The sequence below is a fragment of the Oryctolagus cuniculus genome, chromosome 11 (genome assembly GCF_964237555.1).
Source record: "Oryctolagus cuniculus chromosome 11, mOryCun1.1, whole genome shotgun sequence".
Taxonomy (NCBI): Eukaryota; Metazoa; Chordata; class Mammalia; order Lagomorpha; family Leporidae; genus Oryctolagus; species Oryctolagus cuniculus.
In genome coordinates, this window is record NC_091442.1 from 62,164,237 (window position 1) to 62,187,685 (window position 23,449).

The window sequence follows — 23,449 nt, forward strand, 5'->3', positions numbered from 1 at the left end:
CCTGTCTCTGTCATGCTGCCTTTGAAACAAACAAATACATAAACAAATCTTTAAAAAAAAGTACCACAGAATCTTGCTATTTTGCTATTTTCATTTCATTTGAGAGAGAGAGCGAGCGAGAGGACTGTTTCATCCACTGGTTCATTCCATCTGACTTAAGCCAGGCCACAGGCAAGAGCTGAGAACTCAATTTATGTCTCCCACATGGGATAGCAAATACTTGAGCCATCATCTTCTGTTTCCCAATGTGTGTGCTAGCAGGAAGCTGGAATTGAAAGCAGAGCCAGGACTCAAACTCAGACACTGACTTGGAATGCCGGAGTCCCAGGTGGCCTCTTCACTGCTGCACAAAGTGCCTGTCCATAAACTTATTTTCCCACAAAGTGTTGCAAGTTCCTGCACACTCTTGTTGGCTCATGTTACACTTTTCTTGTCACTTAACTTCATTATACTCTTCATTTAAAACTCGACCAGAATGTGTTTATGGTCAACTCAGGCCGGTTTAGTTGTCCAGCCTTATACAATAGTTATTACTATAGACTCCTTTTCTTTAACTTCAGTTTGATGAGAAGTTTATGGCCTAAGGTGTCTAAGGCATCTGTTGTATATACTGGATTAACTTTGCTCCTGTGCACTGAGGTGTCTTATATTAATGTGACATTATGAGAACGAAGAAAGTAGCCACTGGGGCCGGCGCTGTGGCAGGTTAATCCTCTGCCTGTGACACGGGCATCCCATATGGCCACTGGTTCTAGTACCAGCAGCTCCTCTTCCGATTCAGCTCTCTGTTATGGCCTGGGAAAACAGTGGAAGGTGGCACGAACACTTGGGCACCTGCACGCATGTGGGAGACCCTTAAGAAGCTCCTGGACCCTGGCTTTAGATTGGCCCAGCTCTGACCGTTGCGGCTGTTTGGGGAGTAAGCCAGCAGACAGAGGACCTTTCTCTCTGTCTCTCCCTCCCACTGTCTGTAACTCTACCTCTCAAATGAATAAATAAAATCTTTAAGCAAAAAAAAGAAAGTAGCCACTAAAATAATTTTCTATTTTCAGTTGTTCAGAAGAGAAAAACTGCCACATAGAATTATAATCTTGTCCTTATTTGTTGTTATTCCCCCCCCCAAAAAAAATGTATAATCTTTGAAAGCACAGGCTTTGTCTTTTCCCATCATTATATCTCTGTTGCTATCCCACTGGACTTCCGTGATGCAGGAGTTGTTTTTGAATTAAATAATAGAGTGAGGGATACTTCCTCTGGCAGAACTTTGAGAACAGAACAGTTCAAGATTACTGGTAGTACATATCCACAATGTCCATGGAGCTTTGTATATATGTAACTAGTGTTGACATTTGTTTTCTTTTTATATTTTAATTCATTTATTTATTTGAGAGGAGCGAGCATGCCCACACATGCCCGAGAGAGAGAGAGTACTCCCATCTGTTGGTTCACTCCCTGAATGAATGGCAATGGGCTGGGCTGAAGCCAAGAGCTGGGAACACAATCCATGTCTCCATGTGACTGGCAGGAACCCAACCATTTAAACCATGACTTGTTGCCTCCCAAGGGATGCATGAACAGGAAGCTAGGACTCAAACTCAGGCTCTTAGATGCGGGTTGTGGGCAACCCCACCAGGGTCTTCATCACTAGACCAAAGATCTGCCTCATAATATTGATATTTGAAAGGTCCCACTAGAGGGAGAGAGTAGCAGAAATCTCTGAACCATGCTGATATTTTACTATCAGGGCATTAGTGTTATATTTGTTGCTAGTACTCACAGTTTTGTTTAGGTTAACGCAGAATCCTGTGCAGTGTCATTAGCTCACTAAAGTAAGAGACATCAGGTGATAAGGGTAGAAAGAGGAAGATGGTGGCAGATATAACAAGGGGTTTATGTTCTAATAAGAAAGATAAGACTTTAGGTCAGGACACCAGTCCATTGAGAACTGGAGTGAAACCAGCAGTCAAGACAGAAATCATGCTTCCAAGATTGGGTTACATTTGGGAAGACTATACAGTTGGCATTCAGATTTCAAAGACTAGCCTGAATGCAGTGGTGTAGAAGATAGATCATATTAATACACACTGAAGCATCTGGGACTTCTAAAATAATGACTTAGTTATAACTGCCCCAAAGAGGAGTGGGGCTTATCCTCAGCAACCAGTCCTCATACTGTTAACTGAGTGAGTTTGGATCAACAGGTGAAGTAAGGGAAGGCGACCTCATGTCTCTCATTATCCAGCAGCCTATCTTGAGTTCCTTTATAAGGTGTCAGTGACAAGAGTTCAAATAGAACCTTGATTCTGGCAAGAGAGGACAGGCTTAAATGCACAAATAGTTTCCAAGTACCAACTTGTTTCATGTTTGCTATTATCTCATTCAATAGCCACTAAAATCTCAAACACCCAATATGATGGTATTTGGAAACGGTGTCTTCAGGAGGGAAGTAGGTCATGAGGACAATGCTCCCATAAGAAGAGACACCAAAGAGCTTAATGTATCTCAGATGAGCATGAAAGAGAGCCCTCACCAGAACACGACCATACTGGTACCCAGATCTCAGACTTTTAGCCTCAAGCTCTGCAAGAAAATAAATTTCCGTTGTTTAAGCCACCTAGGGTATGATATTTTGTTATGAGATCCTGAGAAGATGGATAGACACAGGTACATTGTAAATCCCCAAAGTAAATGCAAAAGGTGTATTTAAATAGATAGAAGGAGGAGGAATCATTTGGGGCCTAATTTGCAGTCATCCCTGATGTGAACAAATATCATCTGTGATATAATAAATTTGTATGGGAATTATACATTAATGATTTATGCTTCTTTTGATATCACATTTTAAAAATGCCCTTTAGAAAAAATGACCTGAGGGCAGATATTCTCATGTTATTCAGTGCTTCTGCCTTATATATCATGTTTGTTCTTAAGTATACTTCAGTATTATTACGTGTTTTTGTAGGCTAGCTCATTTTTCCTAGTGGTTCTGTATATAGAAGCAAATGACAATACATGGTGACTGTTCATGAAATTTGCCTTCACATAATCTGTCCAAGATTTAAAATTTCTATTATTTCGTTGTCAATTGACCTTCAAGCAATTTATCAGAGAATTTATGAGGGTAACAGCATGAATATGTATACCCAATGTCTCTTGTGGAAAATATGACTCTTGGCTTTTTTACTCTTGAGATGATTAAGTCTCAAACCTGAAGTTGACAGCAGAGTCATTGTACAGATTGATGTTCTCAGTGACTAACGTGTGACAGAGTGTGGTTCTGATTTATTATGCTTCTAGACAAAAACAACTTGCTTCATTTTTTTTAGTATGTTTACTTTGCTGTTTTGCTAATTGGATGAAAAAATTGAATTTCCATTATATTGAAGTCATGAACATTTTGAATAAATTTATCTTTTAAATTAAGGTTTTATTTTCTAAAAAGTACAATTTCAGTTTGTTTCTTTAGTATGCTGACATGCTATTACTCTTTCCTTTTTTCATGTCAAGTGGTTCTTGGTTTTTTTTAAATTATACCTAACAGTAAACTATTTCTCGTACAAAAATCTGATAGTAGCTATTGGATTTTGAGTACCAGTTATTCAGTCAAGCACAGCATATGTACTTGAAAAATAATCATAAACAATTAGGTACATCCCCCACTAATGGATCTTATAATTGCTGGAAAATAGAGAAATCAGAAATCATTTTTATCTGACTCCACAGGAATATTTTGAATTATTCTAATGTTTTAAATTTATTTTTAACAGTTAAAGTATACTGCAATAAAAAAAGAAACAAAAGTGTAAAAAATAGAGGGGATGAAGAGAATATATATATATATATACTTTCATTTACTAATTAGGCACAGAAATGTTATTGTTTAGGGTATATTTCTAAATAATTTAGATAAAATTGATAAATAAAAGATTTTGAGTAACACTTATGTAAGTTAGAAAATGTATTAATAGAACAAATATCCAGAAACATACTATTCTGCTGAAGAATTTAATAGTATGCTGTCATCTGAAATGAGTTCACAAGGGATCTTCAGCAAAGTTATGGAAATGTATGTTCTGAAAATACTGTGCATGGATTTCAAACACTTTTTTCATCAAACTAAACTTGTCTTTTAATTCTATTTCTCTGCAGTTTTTTTGAAGTGCCCTCATAATTCTCTCTTTTCATCCTCACCTTCTCCTGATACAGATAACTCCTTTTTTTAAACGTTGTTTCAGGTCACTGCTTGTGTGTGTTTTGCTTTCCAGTAAAAAGGAAAAACTGGAATTTATGCTAGTGTAAAGACGTGACTGCAGTAGTTCATTATTGGACAGATTTGAGGGCTGTTGGAAGGGGTTACATCCAAACTGGATACATTTGGAATATAAATTGAGCAGATTCTTTCAGTGAGTTCTAAACCTTTGTATCCAAATGCTTATTAGCGATGCCAATCATGTTTATAAGTTAATATCATCTGCACTCAACCCAAACTAAACATTTTATCTTCTTCCAGCCCAGCTTGTTTTAGTTAATGGTTTCAGTGGACCTCAGTCACTCTCTTTTTTGTTCACTGCTGTTTGGCATCCATTTTCCAAGTATATGCAAGGATTTCATTTCTTCATAGCTCTCAAATCTGCCCTCCTTATGTTTTTCTCCAAGGCTGCTATTTTTCTGTGTCTTTTCTAGATTCCTTTAATAGAACCTAACTAGTTTCTTGCCTTTTTTGTCTGTCTCCAGTCATCTTTTTTACACTATATTTAGGATCATTTTCTAAAATGCAGACTAACTCATTCCCTTGCTTAAAAACCTCAGTGATTTTCAAAGCTTTAAGATGAATGAAACATGTGCTTTTCTAGCCTCATTGCTCTCTAGCTTTGCATGCCATGGTGTTATGGTGCCTGCTATTAACAGGACATACCAACTTTTAACTTTTGTTACCTGTTACCACTCCCAATTCCTACCCCCTCCCCAGTCATCCCAGGTGATAATCCCATTCCCTTGTCAAAATTCAGCTTGCCCAATTCAGCATGAGTGTTTTAGTCTATTTTCTGTTGCCATACAAAATATGGAACAGTGAGTTATATATAAAAATATAGGTGTATTTCTTACAGTTCTGGAGATTGGGAAATCTGCATCAATGTGCCAACTAGGGAAGCATCACATGGCGAGACAGCAAGCATATGAACTCAGGTCTCTCTTCTTCATATAAAACCACGAATCCTTTTATGTGGTGTCCCACCTTCATGATCTCATCCAACTCTAATTACTTCCCAGAGTTCCCACTTCCAAATATCATTACTCATGAGTTTGGGGATTAAATTTCCAATATGTGAGTTTTTGGAGGATACGTTCAAACTCTAGCAACTGAAGACATTTCCTTGGCTATCACTGTCTGGGTTAGCCTTTCCTGATCTTATGCCCATAGAAACACAATTTTGTAATTATCTAACTCACAGTTACCTTCCAGGTTGTGTTCATTTATGGGTCAGAATCTGTACTCATGTCTTAGATCTTTGGCATCTGTATTTCCATTGTCTGGCACAGGACCTTGGCATAAAATGAGACACTCAATAAATGCCTGGCAAATAAATGAATACAAGAAACAAGAAGACCATAAATACAATAGTCTACCTTAACATCATAAGGGTAGAATTAATATGAAGATGTTAACTTGGTAAAGCTTACCCTAAGAGTAGAAATTCAAGAGAGAAAGTCACTGCTCTGTGTATTATCACATCAGAGATCAAGGATCTGTAATTGAAGACCAGTATTGTTAATACTCATTTACTGTGGAGCTTATCCATATTTGTCATTTTTACTATCTCCATACATTTCCCCAAAGAGATGGTTGGTAATAACCTTAAAAAGTAAGCAGTTTTCTGCCTAACTTTAGAGACATCAAGGAAAGACAGGTGACGGAGACCATCACAATTTGTAGTCCACACTGCCAATAATAGAATTTTTTGAGACAGAAGTAACAGACAGGAAGACCAAGTTCCTGGGACCCATAGCTAAGAAAGAATAAAGCAGGGGTGTCTGAATTGAATCTGAGAGCTTCCAGTAACCCTGGGGCTGAACAGCACAGATGATGGAGGACTTTGTCTAACCTTGAATTGTTAACTAGACTTGGAAAAAAACTTGAAATTTATAGGAATTAAATATAATCTTATGCAAATGAATAATCTTGATTGTTATTGTGTTTGGTGTTGAGAAGAAGGCAGGGCAGAGAAAAAGAGTATCTTCAGTTTCTACTCTTCAGAAGTAAGTTAAACAGTACATCTTCCACATCTTACTTTCCCTGGCTACTTTCTATCTCCCAGATAGGTTAATGTCTGTCATAATATCCTAGTTATTTATTCATATAGAGTGCAGTCTGTAACTTATTTATATTTGTAACGTGCTCACTTCCTCTCCATGACAGTGTACACTCACGGGAAGGAATTTGCCTTGTTCAGCACTGCATCCTCTGTGTTTAGCTCATAGTAGACTTTGAGTTGGTATTTGTTGAATAAATGAATGGATGAACTGATACCTAGAAATGAAGTCACACTGAAAGTAGTAATCCCAGTTCTTCAGATTCTTCACTCTTTATCTGCTGTGCATGATGCATTTTAATTCTCTGTGGAGTCCTCCATCAGGTGTTTGTGGGAATCACATGAACTCTGAAAGAGAAGTCAAATGACTTTGTCCACTACTCTTTTCTCATTATTGCTAATACCCTTGGTGGAAAAAAAGAAGCAACAACAGAAAACACTGCCTGTATAAAGGGCCTTGTCCTCTGGTAACTCCTAAAGTAACTGATTTCCAAGGACTGATTCCCAAGGTTCAGGCAGCTGTGGCAAAAATTCCCTTACTTAAGTCTGTACCACACTTTATCATCTGAATGTTAAAATATTGTGCACAGAGCATCAAAATATTTTATAGAAATAGCTTCTGTCCTTAAACTGTCCGTCTTCTATCCTCTGGAACTCCTTGTCCTGAAAGTTGGACAGATGTGGGTACCATGCAGCCCATCTTATTATTGTTTAACTCTCTTCTGGACATCAATATACTATTCTTTCTGCTTATAGCCATAGAGTAAAACCGTGGCTCACTAGGTTAATCCTCCGACTGGGGCGCCGGTTCTGTCCCGGCTGCTCCTCTTCCAGTCCAGCTCTCTGCTGTGGCCCGGGAAGGCAGTGGAGGATGGCCCAAGTGCTTGGGCCCTGAACCCACATGGGAGACCAGGAGGAAGCACCTGGCTCCTGGCTTTGGATTGGCGCAGTGCGCTGGTCGTAGCGGCCATTTCGGGGGTGAGCCAATGGCAGGAAGACGTTTCTCCTCTCTGTCTCTCTCTCATTGTCTAACTCTGCCTGTAAAAAAAAAAAAAAAAAAAAAAAAAAGAAAGAAAAATGTAATTAAAAGATGAACACAGTTTTGAAACTTGCATTCTCTGTTAACCTTCTGAAGATTCCTTTTGCAAGCATAGCTCTTAATCGCAGTTTTACCTCCACCAAATCAGTCCTCTGTATAGAGCTACTGTTTCTATTTGAATCTAGCTGCATCAAAGGCTCATTGCAAATACCTTTTTTAAAGATTTATTTATTTACTTGAAAGTCAGAGTTACACACAAAGAGAAGGAGAGGCAGAGAGAGAGAGAGGGGTCTTCCATCTGCTGGTTCATTCCCCAATTGGCTGCAACGGCCGGAGCTGGGCCCATCTGAAGCCAGGAGATAGGAGCTTTTTCTGGTAGAGGGGCTCAAAGATTAGGCCATTTTCTACTGCTTTCCCTGGCCATAGCAGAGAGCTGGATTGGAAGTTGAGCAGCCGAGAGTCGAACTGGAGCCCACATGAGATGATGGCACTGAAGGTGGCGGCTTTATCCATTACGCCACAGTGCCGGCCCACAAATACATTTTTATTGAACTGCCTCAAAAATTATAAAAAAGGTTGAAATGATTTTTCCTAAGCAAAGTATCTTTTGTAATAATTTCCATCTTCACTAGGAGGTGCACACAATTTAGAGAGAGATGGTGGGGAATGAAGAAGGATGAAGAATATTTCTTATTTGGTAGCTCCTCTTAGGTTCTAATGTGTTTAAACTCAATACCTCAAATAGTGATTCAACTGGTACACTTAATCTTTTTTATTTACATGGGAATCTCTTTGTCATTGGCAGCCTTGAGAGGGCCAGCGGTAGACATCTATGGAACCAATGACATTTAGGTAATTTTTTCCTTTGTTAAAGAACAAGGTTCAGAACAGTCTGAACTTCTCAGGGTACGATTAGATTCAAAAGTCTGATCATCACTAAGAGGAGCCAGCTTAGAGCCAGTTGAGTACTGAGATCCCAAGAATTCCTGCATGAATTTCATTCCTAAGTTCCTTGGGGATAGAGTTTACATGCTGAAGCCAAAGGAACTGGGTTCACCTTATCCTCACAATCCAAGTGGAATTTAAATGCTCTTTAAAAAATTGTATTGTGAGATCAATTTTTTTTTACCTTCGGCAGCTGTTTAGCCTAATGGCTAAAACACTGATTAAAATGTCCGCGTCCCAAGTTGATGTGCCTGGGTTTGATACCTGGCTCCTGCTCCTGACTCAAGTGACTGAATTCCTGCCACCCACATGGGGGACCTGAATTTGTTTTCCATTTCCTGGCTTCAGGCATTTGGGAAGTGAACTAATAAATAGGAGTGAATGCTCTCTCTTTCTCTCTGATTCTTAAATAAAAAGTGCTACTACCTAATTTTATCTAGCATGTGAATTGAACTTTATCTTACTGAAATGAATTCAACCTTTTAAATTGAATCATTGAGTAGCTATACACTTCATCATTATCTACAGAAAATGATCCTATTACTGATGTCTATGTTAAGGTTGTATGAATAATAAACTACATTCTTAGGGTTAATTTTATTTTAAGTCATATTTTATATAATTATATGCAAATATATTTCACTACCTTAAGGTTTAGAAGAAGTGAAATATTGTAAAAAGGAAATAATGTAATGTTTTGCATATCCTGACAAGAAATTATTTACTTGGCCTGAGATTAGTGTTATAGGATATATGGAGAGTACATATTTGATTTATTCATTGTTCATTTCTCTAGATACAATCCAGGATGGAGGGACATAAATAATTTAAAAAATATAATATGAGGGGGCCAGCATTGTGGCACAGTGGGCTAAGATGCGCCTGCAGTGTTGGCATCCAATATGGGCACCTGTTTGAGTTCCACCTGCTCTACTTCCTTGTTTTTCCCTTCTGGCTGCTCTACTAATTCAGCTCCCTACTAATGTTCCTGGAAAGCAGCAGAGGAAGCCCAAGTGCTCAGGCCCCTGCACCCACTTGGGAGACCCAGAAGAAGCTCCTGGCTCCTTGCTTCAGCCTGGCTCAGCCCTGGCTGTTGTAGCCATTTGAGGGGTGAACCAGCAGATGGACGATCTCTCTTTGTCTCTCCCTCTCTCTCTGTAACTCTGTCTTTCCAATAAATAAATAAATCTTTAAAACATATGTACATATAGTATATGATATAATCATATAGCTTCAATTCAGAGTTTAGAGAAGGGAGCTTTTCCTTTCTCTGAAATGAATAGAAATGATTTTGTGATTTTGTTTTTACGGCATCACTTATTTTTATGGAAGGATGGATGTGATTTCATCATGTGATGATGCAGGAAAGTTGAATAAAGGGAAGGAAAGTGAGTTTCTGATAAAGAAAATTTTCTACAGTAAAACAAGAGTAGAAATTCTATACTTTATACAACTAAAATTGCAATGCGTGTTAACATTGAAGAAATATTGAAGACACTGAGGAAATACGGAATAAATATTCTAGTTAGCAGAGAATTGATCAAATCTTACCGTTTCTGTGTAATGCCTATTAACATCCAGGTGTTTCCTGACACAGTAGTTAGACAATTTGAGTAAAATGTAAAGAATGGTGAAATTTGAGCAACAAAGATTTAATGCATTTGAACTTTATAAAACCTGAATTAAAGATTTTTGAGTGGTGGGGTGACCTAATCTGAGAAGGAACATTAGAAGTAATGTTAGAAGATTAATCTTTTTTTGTTAATTAGATTCTAGGTTATATTTGGATTTTACCAGTATTTCCATCAATGTGTTTTTTCATCTTTTTAAATTTTTATTTAAGTTATAAAAATTTCATATATTTCATACATACAGATTTAGGAACATAGTGACACGTCCCTCCCTTGCTCCCACGCTCCAACACTTCCTCACCCTCCCTCTCGGATTCCCATTCTTAATTTTTGCAGTGATCTATTTGCAGTACACTTAATGATTGTATGGTTTTCCCTACTCTAAACAAAGGAGTTCAACAAATAGTATGAAGAGGAAAAAAATAAGACAAAACATTGTTCCACAATGGAGGAGACAAGGGCTATAAACCACCATCTATTCTCTAAATGTCTATTTCACTCCAATACATTACATTTCAGGTATCCTATTAGTTACATCGGATCAGGGAAAACATGATATTTATCTTTTTGGGACTGGCTTGTTTCACTAAGTATAATGGTTTCCAGTTGCTACCATCTTGTTGCAAAAGACAGGATTTCATTTTTTTTTTTTCATCTGAGTAGTAGTCCATAGTGTATATATATCATAATTTCTTTATCCAGTCAACAGTTGATGGACATCTGGGTTGATTCCATATCTTAGTTATTGTGAATTATGCTGCAATGAACATGGGGATTGTCCATTTGAATGTCCTCTCTTGAAAAATGAGATTTTAAAGAGAAATCAAAATGGGTCATTTGTTAGTATCCCATAGCTCTCCAACAGTGTTTTTAAGATTTCTATTTTCTTTTTGTTTTCTTTTTTGTCTCACTGTAAGATTTCCAAAGATTTGTCTTCTAGTTTGGATATTCTTTCTTCTGCCTTGCCAAGTCTGCTGTTAAGGCTTTCCACTGCATTTTTTTCTTTGATCTATTGAATTCTTCATTTCTAATATTTCATTTTGATTTGCTTCTGGTTGCTGCCTGCTGGCCACTGCCACCAGCACTGCCAATCAGGTGTCCCGTCTGTCAGCTGCTATGCCTGCACCCAAAGGTTTTAGTAGCTGCTGCCCTAATCCAAAATCCTAATCCAGACAGTGGGCTCTGATTTGGAGAGACTGGGGGTGGGGAATCAAGCATCCTCCTCCACTTCCACTGGGTCCATGGGTAACTGCCAACCCCCAGAGCTCCAGTCTGGACCCATGCTACACTGCTGGGGTACATGAAGAGAGATGTTTGTGTGAAGGATTGTGGGGCGCAATGATGGGAAACTGAAAAGGAGAAAGTGCTCAGTGGACTATTGCAGGTTCTCATACTCAGTGCTGTGAGGGTATGAGCCATGATGTTTAAGAGACACAGGAAGAAAGATGCATTCAACAGAAATGACTTATTATAGAGGAGGAGGAGGAAAGGACTCCAGCATTTTGGTTTCAAAACTGTTATTAAACTTAGGAGTAAGGCAATTACATATTACAGTTGCACACCCATTTAAAAATATCTTGGGAGAGCATAAAAAATGAAGAATTAAAATGCAGGAAAAGGAATACTGCAACAAGGAAGAATTGGGACATGCCTCTAATCAGAGTGTTAGCCTCAATTTGCAGAGGTGGATCATATTATGAACATATGTAAGAAGAAAAAAGATAGCAATATTGCTTTTATGAAAACCCACAGATGTTGGATCTAAAAAGGTAAAATGTCATGAAATATGGAATAGTCATATAGTAAGAGAGAAGCCAATGACTGCAAAGTCTTATGCACAAAGCACAAGTACATATTGTTAAATACTATGAGGAATTTTAATGAGATGAGGCTCAATAATTTTAGAAATTAGGAAGTCATAGCCCATATTCAGGAGAAAATACATTCAGTTAAACTTTGCAAGAGAAAAACCTAAAGTAAGAAATTCACAACCATAGGTGGTGAGTAGAGTCCTCTAGGAAACCTGGCCCTCGTGTGATGGTTTGAAGTGAAGAAGATGAAAGAAAAACATTGCCAGTTCATGGGAAAAGCACATCTAAAGCAGGTTACTTTTCCCTGCTATTTTTAGGCATGGGGATATGTACATATTTGGTAGACTGAGGGAAAGAACTAGAAAAGACTGACAAATTAAAAATGATGTATGAAAATTATTGGAACCACTTCCTCCAAAAAAAAAAAAAAAAGAGAAATTTCATTAGAATCATTATTAAAAGGATTGTTGTGAGATAAAAGAAGGATGGCTTTTTCGCTAGGACAGAAGAAAGTAAGCACTGTTTGAGAGTAAGATGGAAGACAGATAGCTCCCTTTTTTTGTCCCAGGTTTGGAAGAATGGCAGCTGGGTGCTCCTGTCTCAGCTGTTGCGGTGCTCTGTATCAACCTTCAGTGAGTAGGGTAGGCAAACAAAATGTCAGAAAAGCACATGCTGTCAGTGGTACATGGAAGTATGTCAAGGATGCAGTAGGACAAGAACAGAGAGCCGTTCATGCAAGTCACAGAAAGATCAGAATAAGCATAGTGAGTAGAATGGAACAAAAAGGAACTCAGTCAAGCAGGGGATTCTCTGGAATGATGAGCAGGTACAAAATCAAATTAATAAAATAATTAAGATCTTGAGAAATGAAAATGAGATCAAGTCGATACCAGGTGCTTTTGATAACATCCCTTCTAAGTTATCATCAAACTTGGAAGAAGCCCACATACGAATGTTTAGGGAAAAGCCAGAGGGAAGGTAGACACAATGTGCAGAGGTGAGAATTTTCTGATGATTTCATCTGATTTGCTGTCATACAAGAATGCCGTCAGTTCTCAGAGGACTGACTATTTGCATTTTTGTGTCCTTTTTGGGATTCAGAATCTTGACTGCTGCAGTAGAGACTGGAAAATGGAAAAAGAAGTTTTTTCTCTTCCCTGTGTTTGGGGTGGTACTTCTTTCTGGTCAGCTTCCCAAAGTGACAAGCTGGACCCAGCCAGTTGATTTACATGAAGCAGTTCCTGTAGCTCTCATCTAGGTTATATCTAACTTTGGGCCCATCCTTTTTGCACTCAGTACCAACTTCATGATCAGTGCAGATTGTATATTCAAGGAGTTTTGAAAGACTAATAATTTCAATGTATAAACTGTGCATTTTATCTGAATCAGTGATTTTTACAAAACAATAACATGAAATCTTAAAAACCAAGGAGTCATGAATTCTATGGCATATCGATGTGACAGAATGTGACAGAAACCATCTCTTTTGACTCCACTTCCTACTTTAGCAGGTTTTATCAAACCATTATAAGATATGCTTGTAGGTAATAGTTCCCACCATGTCAGTGTCATGAAATTTATTTAAGTGTCTGACAAGGGGAATGTCTTTTGGAGTGTTGATAAATCATCAGCTCTTACATATTAGTAATGTTACATTAGTGACTCTTTAAATGTTATTGAACATGATATTTTCATCCAACAGCGTATGATTGACATGATTCTCATTTGTTAAACAGTAAATTTTACTTAAGAGTGTTTAAATTGGAGCTGGCGCCGCGGCTCACTAGGCTAATCCTCCGCCTTGCGGCGCCAGCACACCGGGTTCTAGTCCCGGTCGGGGCCCCGGATTCTGTCCCAGTTGCCCCTCTTCCAGGCCAGCTCTCTGCTGTGGCCAGGGAGTGAAGTGGAGGATGGCCCAAGTCCTTGGGCCTTGCACCCCATGGGACACCAGGAGAAGCACCTGGCTCCTGCCTTCGGATCAGCGCAGTGCACCGGCCGCGGCGGCCATTGGAGGGTGAACCAACAGCAAAGGAAGACCTTTCTCTCTGTCTCTCTCTCTCACTGTCCACTCTGCCTGTCCAAAAAAAAAAATAAATAAATAAAGGTGTTTAAATTGGGCAGATACAGGGTACCAAATAAAATACACAGTTTATACATTGAAATTATTAGTCTTTTAAAATGCCTTGAATATGCAATCTGCAAGGTTCTATTTTCATTCTGTCTTTGAGAAAATATTTTATGTGATTGATTTGCAACTAGAGTCAAACTGTTCTAGTTTTATGAGAATGTATTCTGTTGGATAGCATGAAAATATGCTATACTATTTTGATATTGATAAATGGAAAATTATTCAAACATATTCCAGGTTCCCTGAGGTTCTCATATAATAACTTTTATGGAAACTAAATTATGATTTGGGAATGAAATAAAATTCTATTATTAAGAAACTAAGACTTGGCCTTTAGGAACTTCTAGTATTTAACCAGGCTCTGGCTGATTACACAGTGGAATTCCTTCACATGATCATTTCAGATTAACGTTTCTCATTCAGCCTGTGGTTTTTAGAAGCATGGAATAGTTGTTAGGATACTACCTATCTGTGTTGACTTAGGTTTAAATGGCAATAGCGTTTTCTCAGAGCATGGAAGACATTTGTGTTCCACATGCTAAGAAAATCTGCAAAAGAGAAAAATTTTAGTGTCATGGAATCAAAGCTTAGGAGTTCAAAGGGACTTCAGAGAACACTGAATCCTGCCTTGTCTGTATAGATAAAGAAACTAAGATCCAGTGTAATTGCCATTTGCTCAAAGGGTTACGACACTTTTGTGACTTACTGTGATGTATATATTTAAATTTTCTGTAGTTTTATATTTTTGCACATAAAGTAAGTTACTGTATATTGGAATTATCTTTACCATTGTCATTTTATATTTCCAGTGACCATTTTTCCTTACTATTTAGGATAACAGCATATTTTAAAACCTTAAAACATTATTTAGTTCCAGTTTGTGCAAATAGACCATCCATTTGTGATGCCTATCTCTCTATGTATACTTAATTATAGAAAATTTGAGTTTATCAAACCACCATGGAACCACAAGACTGATCCCCATCCTTTTCTCAATTATTTTATTTATTTATTTATTTTTATTCTATTTGAAAGGAAGAGAGACAGAGACAGAGAGGGAAAGACAGAGACAGAGAGGGGAAGACAGAGACACTGCTTCCAACTGGTGATTCACTCCTCAATTGCCAACAAGAGCCAGGGTTAGGCCAGGTCAAAGCCAGGAGCCAGGAACTCACCTGGGTCTCCCACATGGGTGGCAGGGATCCACGTACTTAAACCATTACCTGCTGCCTCCCAGGAGGTGCACTAGCAGGAAGCTGTGTTGGGAGAACTCGAAGGCAGAACTCAAACCCAGGCACTCTGATGTGGGATGTGGGCTCCCCAAGTGCTGGCTTATCCCGCTGAGCCATAGTGTTCACCCCAACTATTTTTAAACAAAAGAATTTTCTGTGTCTGATTTAATTCTATTAAGAGGTTTTTCTAAAAAAATTATTAAGCAAAATTTCAACTGGACAGGAAGAATAAATTCAAGAGATCTATTGTACATCATGATGGCTACAGTTAACTATGATATACTGTTGAGAGAGTAGATTTAAGTGTTTACACCACAAAGAATAAGTATATAAATTAAGTCATAGGTTAAATAACTTAATTTAGCCATTCCATAATTTGTAGATCGAAATTCCATAGATCGAAAAGTCATGGCCACCCCAAACATGTAAATTTTTTAGTTAGAATTAAAATCTATTATTAAAATGCACAGAGGCCTAAAAAATGAGTTAATAAGGCCTCTCTCACTTTTTAATCTTCTCCCTAGCACGGTGACCTTGATTTGTTTTTGCCTTGAAGCAGTGTCTTGAGAATCTTTTAGTAGGCTGAAGATGAGAGAAAAAAAAATTACAGTAGTCCACCCTTACCCATAATTTTGTTTTCTGTAATTTTAGTTACATACAGTCCAAAAATATTAAATGGAAAATTCTAAAGTAAGCAATTTGTAAATTTTAAATTTGGCACCATCCTGAGTAGCAGTGATAAAATCTGCCTTCCTGCTCTGTCTTGCTCTATCTTGCCTGATATGTGAATGATTCCTTTGGTTGCTGTGTCCAAACTGTGTACTCTAATCAACTTAAGTTTTATTTATTTGAAAGGCAGGGTGGTAGAATGAGCGAGACAGAGAGACAGAAAGAAATTGTCTATCTGTTGGTTCACTCCCCAGATGGTCTCCCATATGAGTAGGTGGCAAGGGCCATCTTCTGCTGCTTTCCCAGGTGCGTTAGCAGAGAACTGGATCTTAACCTGAGCAGTCAGGACTAGAATGTGGGCTGCTGGCGTTGCAGACGGCAGCTTAACTTGTGTGCCACAATGCCTGCCCCTCAGCTTTACTTTTCTCAGTATTACAGTGCTTGTGTCCGAATATCTTTGTTTAACTTAACAGTGGGGCTGGTGCCATGGGGCACTAGGTTAATCCTCTGCCTGCAGCGCCGGCATCCCATATGGGCACCTGTTTTGGTCTCGTTGCCCCTCTTCCAGTCCAGCTCTCTGCTGTGGCCCAGGAGCACAGTGGAGGATGGCCTAAGTGCTTGGGCCCCTGCACCCGCATAGGAGACCAGGAGGAAGCACTTGGCTCCTGACTTCAGATAGACACAGTTTCAGCTGTTGCGGCCATCTGGGAAGTGAACCAATGGAAGGGGGGCCTTTCTGTCTCTCTCTCTCACTGTCTGTAACTCTGCCTCTCAAATAAATAAATAAAATCTTAAAAAAAAAAAAACTTAACAGTGTACCCAAAGCAAAAGAGCAGTGATACTGGAAATTCAGTTAAGCCAAAGCGAAGTCATAAAATACTTCCTTTAGATGAAATGGTGGAAGTTGTCACCTTAGTAAGTAAAATAAAATAATAATAATAATAATAATCACATGCTGAGGTTGCTAAAATCTTTGTAAGAATGAGAAAAAAATTTTTGTAGTATTTACTACTCTATATGATTTCAGGCATTTATTAGGGGTTATGGTATGAACTCACCCTAATGGGGGACTAATGTGTTCTTCATCCCTGCAAATCCTATAATACGTACCTGCCTTCCCTTTTCACTTCTGCTTACAAATGTGCCAAATTTACTGTGCCTCATAGCTTCTCAAGTCTCTTGCTGAGTGTAGCTAGATAAAACCAGCTTCTGCTACCAATATTCTGTCTCCAAGCCTCTTTTCTCAGAACCCCAAATAGCTTCTGTGCATTTAATTCATTCCTGCATATACAGGTGGTCCCGAAGTTATGATGATGTAGCTTAACATCTTCTGACTCCCATGGTTGGAAAACGATGCCCATTCAGTGGAAACCATACTTCAGGTTTTGAATTTTGATCTTTTCCCAGGCTAGAGCTAGGCAGCGTGATACTCCCCCATGTTGCTGGGCAGCAGCACTGAGCACAGCTCTTGGTCTGTCAGGTGATCCCAAGAGGAACAACTGACACTCAAGAGTCTATTGTGTTGCTGAGCTACAGCCAGTGTTCACTAGGTGAAGTATTAAATGCATTTTTGACGTAAGGATATTTTCAACTTACGCTGACTTTATTAGGACATAACTCCATCCTAAGTTGAGGAGCATCTGTGTAGTAGAGGATGCAACTGTTAACTCTCTTAGTCACTTTGTGTTCTGTAGTCCTCTTCAAAGCAGTTCACTCTTTCATGACCATTTGTGCTATTTTCATAAATCTGCTGAATAGTTTATTTTCTTTGGGTTCCAAGTTTTAGTTCCTTTTCCTGTTTCAGCAATTACAAACCAGTTGAGTGAAAAGTGAAGTCACTGACAAAGTACACAGCTTTAATGAGTGAGGGAAGAGAACTCAGGCAACTGACCACAAGCAAAGCATATATTAAAATAGGCAAAATACATTTGGATGTAGGAGTGGCAATTGGAACACTTCAAGTACTTCATGGATGAGAAGTAAGTTGAAGATAGATAGTAGAAAATCTAGGACGTTTAACTCTTTAAGAACCTGGTTCTGAACTGAGTCAAATACTACAGGTACGCTTAGGACTTTACAAAAGATAATTGACATCCTTCAATTTTCATTTTTCTAAAGTGGAGGCAATAGCTACTAACTAATATTGGAAAACTGCAGATTGAAGTGTCAACTGTCTTGCTCAGTGATCTTGTTCATAACAAGTAACAAATGTTGTTTATATGGGCAACTGGTAATTAGAAAATATTATTTAAATTTATGTATGGTTATCATCTCTAGGTATCCTCGTCACAACTTTACAATTATGCAAGAACCTCATTATTTCTTTTTGTATGTTAAAAACAAACAAAAAATAAACTTTGGGGGAAGGCATTTGGCATAGTGGTAAAGACATTGCTTGGGAGGCCCACATGCTGTATCAGAGGGCCTGGGTTCAAGTCCTGGCTCTGCTTTTCAATCCTGGCTTCCTCTTCGTGTACAACTCGGGAGGAAGCAGGTAATGGCTCAAGTAGTATGGTCCCTGTCACCATGTGGGCATCCGGGTTGAGTTCCAGGGTCCTGGCTTCAGCCTTGCACAGCCCCAGCTGTGGTAGATACTTGTAGAGTTAACCAGCACATGAGAGATCTGTTTATTCCTCTCTCTTTCTCTCTGTCTCTCTACATTTCAAATAAATTAAGAGACAGACAGACAGAGAGACTTAAGAACATGGGCAAAATCTCAAAACATAGCTTACAGTTTCCACACAGTATTACCTTATAATAACCTTACTTGAATCTGTTGTAGACTAGTTAAAACCTATTTTTTAAATAGAGTATGTAACCAATACTAATGGAAATAAACATATGTGTAAAGTGAACTTAAGGTATTTTATATATGAAAACATTATGCCAAGTAAATATAATTAAGAAAATATAATTTTCTTTCTGTACTTACCCTAACATTACAGTCTATGTATTTTCCTTTTATGATCTCTTATTTCCAAAGATTTGAAGTTTTTTTATGGTATATAAAAGTTACCATTTTTTCATTGACCATTTTATAATGCTTCTGATCATATTATCTAATTTTCATAATCATTTTTAATGTGTGTATAATTGTTTATCAAGTAGATGGCATTAGTCTATCCCGCTTCTGTCAAGAGTTGGATATTTAGATTGTCTTTAATTTCCCCATACTATATACATGATTCTTCAAGTTGAGGTCAGAGATCATAGAATCATGATCATGTAGCTGACAACATGTTAAGTGACAAAGAGATGTGTCATAGATGGAACTAAATATGTTCCAGATTCTAAAGTAAGTAATGGTTCACAGGACGCTTACATCATCAGGTGGACAAAGAAGTCAAAATATCAGGGAAGCTCATCTTTGGAAGACCTTGTTTCTTGATGCCTGTGGCCAGGTTGATTCAACTTGCTATGGTACTTTTTGTCCTGCCCCAGTGGTATTGTATTTTATGGGAATGTCTGGGGGATTCTAGAATCTCATCATTTGTATCACAACACCTTAAGGATTTTCTTTTCTTATTTGATATTTTGTCAATGAGCATTTCAATTAAAAAGTCAGGAAAATATTTCCTTGGTTGTGTAATCTTCCCAGAAACATCTAGGATTTCTTAAATCCTCTTCTTTATTAATGGCATTAATGATCAAATCTTTTCAAATTGAGAAAAGAAGCCAAAAGCCAGAAAATATTAGAAGACTAAATATGGAAGATCCAAATCTCTTAAATAGAATCCTGTTTTGTTGTTGTTGTTGTTGTTTTCTTTTTTCAAAGTTGACCAGAGAATGTCACTAAGTTAGAGAGATGAGAAAGATGTTGTAGATAGATTTCCAGCTGGGCTCCAAAGAATTCTAAGCATTTTAAGAAAAATTTTAGGGACTACTCAGGGAATGTGGATAGGTGGAGATCTAAGCTCTCTGTTTGTATTTATTCTCCTCATCCCTTCATAAACAAGAGTCTCTAACTGGTTTAGATAATAGGATTTTGAGTAAAATGGGCTGCTTTAAAAACTGGAGGAGTAGGGGGAGCAAAGTGACAAAAACACACGTCTTTATCATGGTACACCCATACATAGTTTCCCTGAGCCATGGCTTGAGGAGAGAAGAAAAGACTGCAGACATTCTGAAAACAGGAAGACATATTTAAAAGTTTGGGCTGAGTCTTATCCAGACATATTGGATTGCCAATATTCAGTACTACAGGATGGCAATCTTACTAATAATCACAGTAAACCCTTTATCAAATACTTGATTTATTCTTCAGTGTTTGGATACTTCCTGTTAAAATCCTCATTTTATACTGAAAGGAAGAAATAACTAATCAAGAAAACAGTAGAATTAGGAGTTTGAATTTAGGAACTTTTAACTTCAGAGATAGGAGTGATTATTTTTGTATATTGCATAACTGTATATTAATTCACAAGTGTTTAAAAAATACTTAGGGGTGTGTGTTGTGCAGTAAGTTAAGCTGCTTGTTGGGATGCTTGCATCCCGTTTTGGATTGTCTAGCTACTCTGGGAATATAGCAGATGATGGGTCATGTACTTGAATTCCTTCCACCCACATGGGAAACCCGGATGGAGTTCTTGGCTCCTGGCTTTTTCCTGTCCAAACCCTGGATGTTGCAAGAGTTTGGGGATTGAACCAGCAGATGTGTTATCAGCTAGCTTTATGAATAATTTTAATATTAATGTTGAGGGTCCTTGCTGTTTATCCAGATAAGAATTCTGAATATCAGCTCGAATAAAACAGGGGACATGGTAAGGTTTTTAGCATTTATTCAGTGAGAGAAATACACAGGAAAGTGAAGGCTTCATTTAGGGGAGAAATTAGTCTAGAAACGAAAGTTGGATCCATACCAGGCAGAGAGCAGGCAGGAGCCATGTGGGGCAAAGCATGCAGTTAGGAGCAGCCACAGGAAGTGTAGCGCAAGTGGGAAAGTAGAGAGAGGCCTGGACACTCCAAGCCTTTTATCTGCCTCCAAAAGGGGAGTGGCTACGTAGTCTGATTGGCAGGTGGGCATACAGGTGAAGTCAGGCAGGGCTGTGAGATCACGAAAAGGGGCAGAGCAAAGGTGTGCTCTTCCAGCTCACGAGTCTGATTGCTTTAACCCTGTCTGGCTGCCTGCATCAGATAGAAGATTGATCTCTCTTTCTCACTCTACATTTAAAATAAATAAATATTTTTTACAAACTTAAAAATTAAAAATATAAACTTTATATATATTTTTTTTTTTTTTTGACAGGCAGAGTGGACAGTGAGAGAGAGAGACAGAGAGAGAAAGGTCTTCCTTTGCCGTTGGTTCACCCTCCAATGGCCGCCGCTGCAGCCGGCGCACCGTGCTGATCTGATGGCAGGAGCCAGGATCCAGGTGCTTTTCCTGGTCTCCCATGGGGTGCAGGGCCCAAGCACCTGGGCCATCCTCCACTGCACTCCCTGGCCATAGCAGAGAGCTGGCCTGGAAGAGGGGCAACCGGGACAGAATCCGGCGCCCCGACCGGGACTAGAACCCGGTGTGCCGGCGCTGCAAGGTGGAGGATTAGCCTATTGAGCCACGGCGCCGGCCCAAACTTTATATTTTAAAATTCATTTTAAATTATTCATCAAATTCAAGACACTGTTGTGAGCAATGATACCAGTCATTAGGTCTATCCCTAAAAGACTGAGAACCCTGGGCATTTAATCACCACAGCGCAGCCTTTACTACGTTATTAACTGAAGAACACTGACTGCCCTTCAAAGATTTCTTAAGGTTAGGAAACAAAAATAAATCAGAAAGAGCCAAATCATGACTGTAAGATAGAAATCTAATGATTTGTCATCAAAAACTCACAAATTGCACTTTCTTTGATATAGCATAACCCCAAAATTGCATAAACCCCAAAATTCCTCCAAAATTGGAGGAATTGCCAAAGAAATTCTACACCTTGGTCTGCTCACTTGATGCATAAAAAGCCAATCCCTGATACCGGGGTGGTGCAGGACAGGAGGTGGTTGTCACAAAGTGTGGAGCAAAGAGCAGGGCAACTGCTGTTTAATTTCTGAGCTCCCTAGGTGATTAGGCATGAAGGTTTTATAGACTGAGTTTGCTCACATGTTGGCGCTAAGAGGTATTTAGCTCATGTACCACTGTCCACAGTGCTTCGGACGCTCCTTCAGTTAGTGATTCATGTCCTGTAGGGAAGTTTGATGGTGGCAAAGTGGGCTCCAGTCAGTCCAGGGGATGCTCCTTAGGTAGTACTTGCTTCTTGGCCTGGACCTGGAGTCACCTGGGAAAGAAATCCCTTGGGGCAGTTTGAGCTTCAGGATGTTAATTATTGGAGTCATAAATGATCTTGAGTTGGATGATAGCTGATGTACTCCCTCAATTCAGTGAGTTAATTTTAGTAATAAGTTGGTATATGATCAGGAAGACAGCGAAAACACATTAAGCTAAGGGATTTAGTCTGGGAGGCTTGAACCTGGTAGCATCCAGTATCTGCAGCTAAGGTGCTATACAGAGGCTTGGTTTCAAGGTCTTCTTTTGCTGGACTGCTTTTACCTCTTGGAAGCCATGGCCGTGATTGTGCTTTGCTTTGGGGATCACACTGGTAAAGCCCTGCTTCCTCTCCAGTTCCAGTCCTTGGAAGAAGTGCTTCAGGCTCTTGATCCTACTTGTTTGAAATTTCCATTGCAAGTTCTGCTCTTGTCTGGGCACAACAGTTTTGGTGCCCAGAGTGAAAAATTTGCTCCCCTTTATTTTTTCAGCCAGAATGGTGTAAGTGGACCCTTGAGATGCCTGTAGTGTTGGCTGTTGTTTCTGCTGTTAATTGTTGGTCCTCTTCAATTAGGGCACTATTATGTTTAATCTTTTTGCAAATTGATTTGGCTGGTCGTCTGCTCTGGCTTCATCAGCAGCATTATTTCATCTTTTCTAATGTTATCCATTTGTAAACTGTTATATTTTTTTTTGGAGTATTGTCCTCATATACTTTTTGTAGAGAGTACAGGTTTTCACCATTTTTCCACACAAGCATCATCGTAAGTTGGATGTTTGTTCATGCTTCAACTTTAGCAGAATTCATGTTTCTCTGATAAGGACACTTTTCAGAAGGATATGTTATCTTAGTGTCTCAGACTAGATCTAGTTCAGACATGATGTAACAAGTTAGTATGAATTTATTTCTTGGAAAAGACATTTGACAACCAGGCATAATTTTTCACAATACTCATTTTTCATGAACTTCTTGAAGATTTCCTTGTACAGTATTGAAACATTTAAAAATATATAACTTATACATAATCGCTTTCTAAATATAATTGTTATTAATAGATTTTTATGTATTGTTCTAATTAGGCTGTATACATATAAAAGTACATGTAGGATGCATTGGTGAAGGGAGTGTCCGCAGTCCCTTCTGAAGGTTCAGTAGAGTGAACTGACGAAAGACAGATTAGTAAAAGAAAAAGGCATTCAGATTTACTTAAGGTGCTGGGGTGGGGGTGGGGAATCATAGGAGTGTGATTACCTGCCCATTCAGTGTATCTATCTTCTTGGGGAAGAGAGAGGTAAGGGAATGTAGGCAATTCTTTTTCAAGGATAATAAATGATTATTGTGGAGGAGGAATGGATCCAGGAGACAAAAATTAATGTGTAAGTGATTCTTTTTGAAATCTGAATGAGCCTGCAAGACACATTATCTT

At 38.6% G+C, this 23,449-nt stretch overlaps 1 protein-coding gene and 1 long non-coding RNA gene across 37 annotated transcripts in view; one reads left to right on the forward strand and one right to left on the reverse strand.

The window, feature by feature from the left end:
- The window catches only part of LOC103352257 (uncharacterized), a 59,298-nt gene extending 40,323 nt beyond the window's left edge, over window positions 1-18,975 (reverse strand). Inside the window, exons 1-5 of one of the 9 annotated variants that reach the window (XR_007914221.2) lie at window positions 18,699-18,964; window positions 17,363-17,561; window positions 6,530-6,659; window positions 5,683-5,748; window positions 5,458-5,544 (exon numbers count right to left, since the gene is read on the reverse strand). This is a non-coding gene — a long non-coding RNA (uncharacterized lncRNA). Of the gene's footprint in view, window positions 1-5,457; window positions 5,576-5,682; window positions 6,660-7,081; window positions 7,350-17,362; window positions 17,562-18,698 lie in introns of all 9 variants that reach the window. The other 8 variants (XR_011380123.1, XR_011380125.1, XR_007914222.2 and 5 more) reach the window with 8 other exon arrangements.
- The window catches only part of SLC16A7 (solute carrier family 16 member 7), a 212,630-nt gene that overhangs the window by 83,722 nt on the left and 105,459 nt on the right, over window positions 1-23,449 (forward strand). For 3 of the 28 annotated variants that reach the window (XM_070052545.1, XM_008274237.4, XM_051832888.2), the window contains exon 1: window positions 19,022-19,186. The exons of 23 other annotated variants lie outside the window; for them this stretch is intronic. The gene's annotated coding sequence lies outside the window, so the exon portion shown is untranslated. Of the gene's footprint in view, window positions 1-17,173; window positions 17,317-19,021; window positions 19,187-23,449 lie in introns of those variants that run through there. 2 more of the 28 variants (XM_070052544.1, XM_051832886.2) reach the window with 2 other exon arrangements.